This window comes from Oncorhynchus clarkii, chromosome 7 (assembly GCF_045791955.1).
Source record: "Oncorhynchus clarkii lewisi isolate Uvic-CL-2024 chromosome 7, UVic_Ocla_1.0, whole genome shotgun sequence".
Taxonomy (NCBI): Eukaryota; Metazoa; Chordata; class Actinopteri; order Salmoniformes; family Salmonidae; genus Oncorhynchus; species Oncorhynchus clarkii.
Window position 1 is genome coordinate 57,973,390 of NC_092153.1, and position 10,942 is coordinate 57,984,331.

Sequence of the window (10,942 nt, forward strand, 5' to 3'; positions counted from 1 at the left end):
AGACGTAATTACGTTAATTCAAAAGAAGGGCTTTATCAACTCCTAAGAATATTGGGGTGTTTGTATTCTGACTTTAAAAAAAACTGTGAGGAATTAATAAAATAAGTAATATAAACACAAGATCAGTAGCCTAGAGGTTTTAATAAAACATCCCCTCCTCGCTCTCCTTTCCCCTCAGCCTTTCACTGGCTGTTGCAAACCGTTGCGCATCCTCCTCCTAATCACGCACCACCTCCCCCTCCTCACTCCTCTCCCTCAAACCCCCAGCAGCAGGTCTCTTGCGTCGCTTGTTGAGCAGTGGGTTATTGGACGTGTCTAGATCTTTGATCTTCACCTGGTCATAGTCCACACGCATGGTGGACAGAGCACTGGTCATCTCCTCCTGGATCCAGACAGTACAGATACAGTGCCTTAAGAAAGTAATTATATCCTTTGACTTATTCCACATTTTGTTGTGTTACAGCCTGAATCTAAAAATGCTCACCCATCTACACACAGTACCCAATAATGACAGTGAAAAGAAAACAACATGTTTTTAGAAATTTGTGCAAATTTTGTGAAAAAGAAATACAGAAATATCTAATTTACATACAGTAACAGTAAAAAGTTTAGACACACCTACTCATTCAAAGGTTTTTCTTCATTTTTACTATTTTGTACATTGTAAAATAATACTGAAAACATCATAACTATGAAATAACACATATGGAATCATGTAGTAACCAAAAAAGTGTTAAACAAAACAAAATATATTTTATATTTGAGATTCTTCGAAGCTTCCACCCTTTGCCTTAATGACAGCTTTGCACACTCTTGTCATTCTCTCAACCAGCTTCATGAGGTAGTCACCTGGAATGCATTTCAATTAACAGGTGTGCCTTGTTAAAAGTTCATTTGAGAAATTTCTTTCCTTCTTAATGCGTTTGAGCCAATCAGTTGTGCTGTGACAAGGTAGGGTTGGTAAACAGAAGATAGACCTATTTGGTAAAACACCAAGTCCATATTATGTCAAGAACAGCTCAAATAAGCTAAGAGAAATGACAGTCCATCATTACTTTAAGACCTAAAGGTCAGTCAATCTGGAAAATTACCAGCCTCAGAAATTGCAGCCGAAATAAATGCTTCCGAATTCAAGTAACAGACAAATCTCAACATCTCAACAACTGTTCAGAGGAGACTGAGTGAATCAGGCCTTCATGGTCGAATTGCTGAAAAGAAACCACTACTAAAGGACACCAGTAAGAAGAAGCGACTTGCTTGGGCCAAGAAACACAAGCAACGGACAGTAGACCGGTAGAAATCTGTCCTTTGGTATGATGAATCCAAATTTGAGATTTTTGGTTCCAATTGCCGTGAACTTTTGTGTCCAAATGTTTGACTGGTACTGTAAGTATTCACACCCCTGAGTCAATACTTTGTAGAAGCACCTTTGCCAGGGATTGCAGCTTTAAAGGGACATTTCTAAATGAAAAGGGTAGAGGAAAATAAGTAGGCAATTAGTAGGCAATTTCCCTTTAAGTCATCTTGGGTATGTCTATCAGTTTAACACATCTGGATTTGGGGATTTTCTCCCATTCTTCCTTGCAGATTTTCTCATGCTCTGTTTTAAGTTAGATAGAAAGCGGCAAACAGCAATATTCAAGTCTTTCTACAGATTTTCAATGGGATTCAAGTCTGGGCTTTGGCTGGGCCATTTGAGGACTTTCACATTCTTGTTCTGAAGCCAATGTTGCTTTGGCTGTATGTTTGGGGTCATTGTCCTGTTGGAACATAAATATTTGACCCAGTCTAAGATAATTTGAATTATGAAGCAGGTTCTCATCAAGGATTTGCCTGTAATTGGCTTCATTCATTGTTCCCTCTATCATTACCTTACTCTCAGTCCCTGCCACTGAAAAGCATCCTCACAGCATGATGCTGCCACCACCATGCCCTAGGCCTGCTGTCATGTTCCTTTTTCTCAGGAGTTGCTTCCATCTGGCTACTCTCCCACAAATCACAGATTGGTTAAGTGCTCCAGAGACTGATATCCTTCTGGCAGGTTCTCCCATCTCAGTCAAGGGCTTCTGTAGTTCTGCCAGAGTGGTTATTGGGTTCTTGATCAACTCCTTTACCAAGGTCCTTCTTGCCTAGTTACTCAGTTTGGTCGTACAGCTAGCTCTAGGCAGAGTCTGGGAAGTTCCATACTTTTTCAATTTGCCAATGGTAGAGACCAGAAACATTAAACACTCTAGAAATGTTTTATAGCCTTCCCCAGATATATTCCTCATCACAATCTTTGAGATCTACGGACAGTTCCACGGACTTCAAGATATCGTTTCTACTCTGCTGGGCAATGCGGACTTTCAACTCCCTCCAAAGATTTTCTATGGGGTTGAGATCTGGAGACTGGCTAGGCCACTCCAGGACCTTGAAATGCTTCTTATGAAGCCACTCCTTCGTTGCCCGGGCGGTGTGCTTGGGATCATTGTCATACTGAAAGACCCAGCCATGTTTCATCTTCAATGCCCTTGCTGATGGAAGTAGGTTTTCACTCAAAATCTCACGATATATGGCCCCATTCATTCTTTCCTTTACACGGATCAGTCGTCCTGGTCCCTTTGCAGAAAAACAGCCCCAAAGCATGATGTTTCCACCCCCGTGCTTCACAGTAGGTATGGTGTTCTTTGGATGCAACTCAGCATTCTTTGTCCTCCAAACACGACGAGTTGAGTTTTTACCAAAAAGTTCTATTTTGGTTTCATCTGACCAAATGACATTCTCCCAATCTTCTTCTGGATCATCCAAATGCTCTCTAGCAAACTTCAGACGGGCCTGGACATGTACTGGCTTAAGCAGGGGGACACGTCTGGCACTGCAGGATTTGAGTCCCTGGCGGCGTAGTGTGTTACTGATGGTAGGCTTTGTTACTTTGGTCCCAGCTCTCTGCAGGTCATTCACTAGGTCCCCCTGTGTGGTTCTGGGATTTTTGCTCACCGTTCTTGTGATCATTTTGACCCCACGGGGTGAGATCTTGCGTGGAGCCCCAGATCGAGGGAGATTATCAGTGGTCTTGTATGTCTTCCATTTCCTAATAATTGCTCGCACAGTTGATTTCTTCAAACCAAGCTGCTTACCAATTGCAGATTTAGTCTTCCCAGCCTGGTGCAGGTCTACAATTTTGTTTCTGGTGTCCTTTGACAGCTCTTTGGTCTTGGCCATAGTGGAGTTTTGAGTGTGACTGTTTGAGGTTGTGGACAGGTGTCTTTTATACTGATAACAAGTTCAAACAGATGCCATTAATACAGGTAACGAGTGGAGGACAGAGGAGCCTCTTAAAGAAGAAGTTACAGGTCTGTGAGAGCCAGAAATCTTGCTTGTTTGTAGGTGACCAAATACTTATTTTCCACCATAATTTGCAAATAAATTCATTAAAAATCCTACAATGTGATTTTCTGGATTTTGTTTTCTCATTTTGTCTGTCATAGTTGAAGTGTACCTATGATGACAATTACAGGCCTCTGTCATCTTTTTAAGTGGGAGAACTTGCACAATTGGTGGCTGACTAAATACTTTTTGCCCCAATGTATGTCAATTAGATATTTATGTAATTCATTTTCAATATATTTGGCACATTTTCCTAAAAACATGTTTTCACTTTGTCATTATGTGGTATTGTGTGTAGATGGGTGACAATTTTTATTTATTTAATCCAGTTTGAATTCAGGCAGCAACACAACAACATTAATTACATTTGGAATAAGTCAAGGGTATGATAATGTTCTACAGGCACTGTAGATAGTTGCAATATGGGTCTTACAAATCTACTGTTTAACACCATCCAGTGGCTTCTTAATGTTAGTGTTCGATTAAACTGGGCCATTGATATGCAGTGTTTTTCATACCACAGAGTGTCAGTGTTTGACAGCTCTCTAGACTCACCTTGACATCGTCCCACAATTCTCTGTCCTCTGTCAGAACACGGGATGTGTGCAGAGGAGTAGGAGGAACCACCATCGACTGCTTTAATGTCAACACGCACGCACACACACACACACACACACACACGCACACACACACACACACACACACACACACACACACACACACACACACACACACACACACACACACACACACAGTGTGAATGAGTCTCATATTATCAACCGCACTCAGACAGTGTTCTCAGACATGCAGTAAGCAGCACCCTCACATTGATCCAGGGGTGGTTCATGAACTGCCCGATGGTCATCCTCTCGTTTGGGTCTGTCTTCAGCAGCTGGTTGATCAGCTGTTGGCTACAGAGGGTATGGTCATAGATCAACAAGCATAACAAATAAAACATGAACATCAGGTAAACTAGACAAGATGTCTGTCAAAGGACCTACAAATCACAACCGTAGACGAATCCGTCCAAAATATTTTGTAATTAGCAGAACATAGTTTGTATTGCAGTGAAGCCTCCACCTCTAGTATAGACCATCCCAACCCACAGTATTCAATTGCCTCTAGTCTGACCTTCCTCCGACACTTCGGCCCACTCAGGGTTAGGGAAGTTGTACTGGCCCATCCTGATCCTCTGCTTCATCCCTGGAGAGATGGCCTGGCCCGTGTTAGAGTAGAACGGAGGGAATCCACACAGCCTGGGGATACAGCACACACTTTACTCATTCAACAGTCATTCAACAGTCATTCAACAGTCACTCAACAGCAATTTAACAGCAATTTAATAGTCCTTTAACAGTCATTTAACGGTCATTAAACGGTCCTTTAATGGTCCTTTAACAGTCATTTAACGGTCATTAAACAGTCCTTTAATGGTCCTTTAACAGTCATTTAACAGTCATTTAACAGTCATTTAACAGTCCTTTAACAGTCATTTAACAGTCATTTAACAGTCCTTTAACAGTCATTTAACAGTCCTTTAACAGTCATTTAACGGTCCTTTAACAGTCATTTAACAGTCCTTTAACAGTCATTTAACAGTCCTTTAACAGTCCTTTAACAGTCATTCATACTAAATACAAGGAGAGAGAGAAGGAGAGGCAGAAAGCAAGTAGTGGACCATGAGGAACCGAGTGTTGAAAGAGAGGGAGAGGAGTACCAGGCAGTGCAGAGAAGGGAGAGTAGGAATGAGGCCCAGGAGGGAACAGTAGGGAGAGTGAGAGTGAATAAGAAGCCTGTGACTTGATTCTCACACACCTACTGTCACACTTATAGCACAAAGACACACTAGGTACTCACAGGATGTACATGATCACGCCCAGAGACCACATGTCACATGACTTGTCATACTTCTCTGGACCGAGCACCTCGGGGGCTGATGGACAGACAGACAGACACAAATAGAGACTAAGAGACAACTAGTCAGGCAGACAGACAGACAGGCAGAGACAGGGACAATATGTGGGGAAAAGTCAACCATAAAATGTTATAGCCTACACCATTCACATCTGGATAGTATACTACACTACTACTCGTGTAACAGACCCAACCACTCACCAACATAGTAAGGGGTGTAACAGGGTGTCTGGAGGGAGTTGTGGAGGGTGGTCTCCTTGGCAAAGCCAAAGTCAGTCAGTTTCAGAACACCATTGCTCTCCTTGGTGGTGTAGAGCAGATTTTCAGGCTGTTGTGTGCGTGTGGAGGGAGGTGTAAAAAAGACGAAAGCAATAAGTACATCATCACTAAAACCACCAGTGGTAAAGACACCTGTCAGTGAGTGTCAGATGAAAGAGATACATGGGTATACATGTCTGTGAGTGATGTGTGTCTAGAAGTATAGTCCCACCTTGACATCTCTGTGAGCTATGTCCATGTGGTGAAGGTACTCGATGGCCGTACCTATGTCCCTCATGATCTCTGAAGCCTCTGATTAAAAGCCATGACATAAATCTGATTAACATAGAGCATATGGGTCACCGTAAATCACAGAGCACTGTAAATGACACAACACAGTTCCCCGTCATAACTCACCTCTCTCTGTGAAAGCCTGGTCCCCTTTGGCCTGAATGCGACTGAACAGCTCCCCTCCCTCCATACTGAGACAGGAAGTAAAACAAGAGACACAGATCAAAGCTTCTTAAAATTAACAAGACAACAAAGCTATTCCCCTAAACAAGGCAAGCATTGTCCCTTAATAATTACTAGGCAATTACTGAGCCCAATCTACAGAGCCCAAAGACAATGACCAAGGATAGCGGGAACATCATTTGATGTTTGTGTAGCTTTTCATTAGGCCCAGGAGTTATTTTCTGACCACGTGACCTGACCAGGAAAAACTCCTGTCCCTAGTCATTAGTAATGTTTTTAAAGTCTAGACTGGCATGCTAGATAAGCTAAGAGAGAATACATACATCATAGACAGATGCATTCTGGTTTATGTGGTCTGTGTGTTCCTTACCACTCCATGACGATAACCAGGCATTTTCTCCCCTGGTGCATGTTGTCATACAGGCTGAGGATGCGAACAATGTATGGACCCCCGACACTCTCCAATGAAGCTCCATCTCCCGCCGCGCCTTAGGACTATCATGCAGAATCTGCAACCACAGAGGAGGTGGGATAGAAACACAGAGAAAGAAGGGAGATAATACTGTGCAGGTTTCAGAAACATACAGTATTTACTATGACAAGGTATGATGATGGGTGCAGCTTGTATCTGTATTGGAACGTGAATGTGTATCTATGCAACATGTATGTGCTGTGAGTGTGTTTTTGTGTGCATGCGTACATGTTGTCTATAGCCACTTGGAGGAATTGATCAAGAGCATAATAATAGCTTCAATCAGGTTAAAAGCCTTGTGACCAATCTTAGTCCCACCGCTCTCTCTCTCTCTCTCTCTCACTTCTCTTTCTCTCACTCTTTCACTCTTGCTCTTTCTCACTCTAACACACACACGTACACAGTCTCTCCATACTCTCATATCAGTCATTCCATCATCCGAAATACAAACCTTTCATTCATTCATATTACAGTTTTTGTTCAGTCAATTTGGCACATTTTTCAGATGTAAGTGGTATATTTTCTAAACTCTAAGTACAAAACTCTTAACTGAAAACAATTGTATTTCATGTTCAGAACTTTTGATTTTGCATTCATTGGGGTTTCACACATCTTTCATCCCTGAGTCATTCATGCAAGTTTTCCATAAAATACATTTAGTTTAGTCACTAATACATCAGGTATTGATAGACTCCCCATTTAGTCATTTTAACTACCATTTAATCCAATAGTAAAAAATGTTATATATACATTTCAAAACAGTTCTTTTTGAAGTGCTGAATAGAAAGAATTTCATACAGCATTTGATTATTCTGTAACTTGACAAGCACAATTATTTTTATCATGTGTATCCAATTACAGTTTGTGGGCATTTTGAGAAGTATGTCATTCTTACAGTTTCATTATCCCTATAAATCAAATCAAATCAAATCAAATTTTATTTGTCACATACACATGGTTAGCAGATGTTAATGCGAGTGTAGCGAAATGCTTGTGCTTCAAGTTCCGACAATGCAGTAATAACCAACAAGTAATCTAACTAACAATTCCAAAACTACTGTCTTGTACACAGTGTAAGGGGATAAAGAATATGTACATAAGGATATATGAATGAGTGATGGTACAGAGCGGCATAGGCAAGATACAGTAGATGGTATCGAGTACAGTATATACATATGAGATGAGTATGTAAACAAAGTGGCATAGTTAAAGTGGCTAGTGATACATGTATTACATAAGGATACAGTCGATGATATAGAGTACAGTATATACGTATGCATATGAGATGAATAATGTAGGGTAAGTAACATTATATAAGGTAGCATTGTTTAAAGTGGCTAGTGATATATTTACATCATTTCCCATCAATTCCCATTATTAAAGTGGCTGGAGTTGAGTCATTGTCAGTGTGTTGGCAGCAGCCACTCAATGTTAGTGGTGGCTGTTTAACAGTCTGATGGCCTTGAGATAGAAGCTGTTTTTCAGTCTCTCGGTCCCAGCTTTGATGCACCTGTACTGACCTCGCCTTCTGGATGACAGCGGGGTGAACAGGCAGTGGCTCGGGTGGTTGATGTCCTTGATGATCTTTATGGCCTTCCTGTGACATCGGGTGGTGTAGGTGTCCTGGAGGGCAGGTAGTTTGCCCCCGGTGATGCGTTGTGCAGACCTCACTACCCTCTGGAGAGCCTTACGGTTGAGGGCGGAGCAGTTGTCGTACCAGGCGGTGATACAGCCCGCCAGGATGCTCTCGATTGTGCATCTGTAGAAGATTGTGAGTGCTTTTGGTGACAAGCCGAATTTCTTCAGCCTCCTGAGGTTGAAGAGGCGCTGCTGCGCCTTCTTCACAATGCTGTCTGTGTGAGTGGACCAATTCAGTTTGTCTGTGATGTGTATGCCGAGGAACTTAAAACTTGCTACCCTCTCCACTACTGTTCCATCGATGTGGATAGGGGGGTGTTCTATAGAGTACAAATGTAGGACAAATCATAAGAAACTGGGTTATTTTAAAGCAGTTGGCTATTAAAAAAATGGAGCACGGCGTTGTATGCCATTCCTGCCCCATGCAACATTGAAAAAGATCACCTTTTCTACGTGACTTGTAAACTGATACAGTATCGCCTCTCCTGTCTCTCTGCTTGAAATCTATCGGCTTACAGTGGATAACAGAAATTCAGATAATTAGTGGAATATATTGTTATATATTATTATTTAATGTTTTATTGAACCTTTATTTAACTGCATTGTACACTACACTACAGTATAATTCCAAATGGTGGCACATACCGAGCCGGATTAAGAAATCATAGGTCCCATAGGTATGGGATAGTAGTATTTGTTGTACTCAGTCAACTGAAAATGTGCTTGGAATTTCGAAACATGAGCCATTTGATGATCTGTTTAGATTTTTTGATTAGATTCTGTTTAGATTTTTGTGCTTAGAGTTTTTAATATGTACCACATACTTAAAATTGCACCAAAGTGGTTGAATTTTTTTAAAATTTGCTTTGCAGGAGGATTCCCTGCAGAACATTTAGAATGAATGCTGCATTTTATAAGTGCATTCAAAATGTACCAGTAATAACAAACTTGCAAAAGGATTAGATGTGAGGTTGGGAGGGATCCCATATCCCCAGACACCACAGTCAGAGAAACTAGCCTCTCCTCTGTTTATGACAGGAACTAGTGCATTGTGGGACAGGAAGGAGAGGGCAGGTTGAGATTAAACTGTTTATAGAGGAGGAACCTAATACTCAGCCTAAACATTGTTCATAACACAAACACTGACAGAACAGAACATAAGCATGTATTCACATGTGCCAGTATAACTGATCCTCCTCCTAATCACATTTCATCCACCTATCTTTGGTGTACCTGGAAAAAAAGAATGTGGAACTATTTGAGATTGAGAATGTTCCAATGAAAGCGGGCTCGTGGGGTTTCAGTTCTTGTTTTTTAAGAATATTCCTGGTCGCTCTCTCTCTCTCTCACACACACACACACACACACACACATGCTAACTAACTGACTTTGCAGGTTTTACACAACTAGTTGACGTAGAACTGTTTCCAAATTGCTCACTATTTCCGTGGTTGACCTTCAAAGGACGGAAGTAAACACTCAACATTTAATCAGACCACAGAGCCCCGTGTCCAGAAGGATAGATAGAGCGTAGAGTGCATGCCAAGGCCGAACTTAACGACAGGGATGGACAGTTTTGGTCGCATTATATGCAGGCTTTTGCTCCAGCCCAGTACAAACACACCAGGTTAAACTAATAGTAAAGTAAACTGAAGGCCTTCCTGAGTTGAATCAGGTATATCAGAACATGGCTGAAACAAAAGTCTGCACACTGTGGTAGCTGTTGCGCATCCCTAATTTAGGACCTCACCAGAGTAAATCCTCCTAGATGGAACATAGAATCAGTCCAGACAGAGCATGGCATTGTCCATACAAAATTACATTGACCACAGGCACTAATACAAAACCCTCTGCATAAGACCCGGTCCCAGACAGTACATCCCTGTCTCTCCCCAGATCTGTATGTGCAGGAGTAATCTAGTTAGTTTAAAGGGCAGCACTGTTGCCGCCTGTGGCTCCTCTCCAAACCGGCTCACAGAGAGACAGTTAAATCTGCCCTGATCTATTGGTGTTAGCAGTGCTTACGTGGTGGACCTCTTTAAAAGAGAAACAGGCAACTTCATCTTGTTTGTTGGTACAGTAAATATATCAGAGGAAGTAGAGGAGACTCAGGTGACAGTAACTTCCCTGCACGAATGTCAACTTCTGCACATCAGACACTCTATACTGCAAGCATGTGCACTGATGCCCACGTATGTACTGTAAATTATTGGGGATGTGACTGGCAATCATATGTTTTTAGCATTATATCCAAGGTATGTCCTTCATACAACTCCAACGCAAATCAGACAAAGGACTTGATTCCATTGGTAGTAGTGAACCAATAAGAAAGATGCAAGAGACTGAGGAGGAGACTGTCTGAGATGGAAGAATAGTGAATAATTGATTACTATTCTCCCCCTTATCATCACCACTGCACATTATCATGTGTCCTGTCATTTACATCAGTGGGTAAGGAAAGAAAGCAAGCAAGACCTAAAATACATGTTTCCACTTGCGTCTGATGACTGATGGTCTCTCTCTCTCTCTCTCTCACACACACACCTTGAGCGCACATTTATCCCCTGTCTTCTTGCAGTAGCATTCCAGCACTTTCCCGTTGATACCCAGTCCTAGTACTTGAGTTGTTATTTTGTAGTCCTCTGTGACTGCGTTGCGTTTGAACTCCAGTTGGGAATGAGCGGGCAGTTGGAAGAGTGTGGGACCGCTTAGGGTGTCATTGCCTGGGATGTGTGGTCCGCTGTCATCAGTCATCCCCTGGAGCTGAGGGTCGGATTGGTTCACCGACTGCTTCTCCTTCCCATTACCATTCTGTTGCAT

The 10,942-nt window shown here is 41.9% G+C and overlaps 1 pseudogene; it reads right to left on the minus strand.

Moving 5' to 3' along the window:
* Positions 1-221: 221 nt before the first annotated feature.
* LOC139412631 (MAP kinase-activated protein kinase 2-like) lies at positions 222-10,942 on the minus strand (annotated as a pseudogene).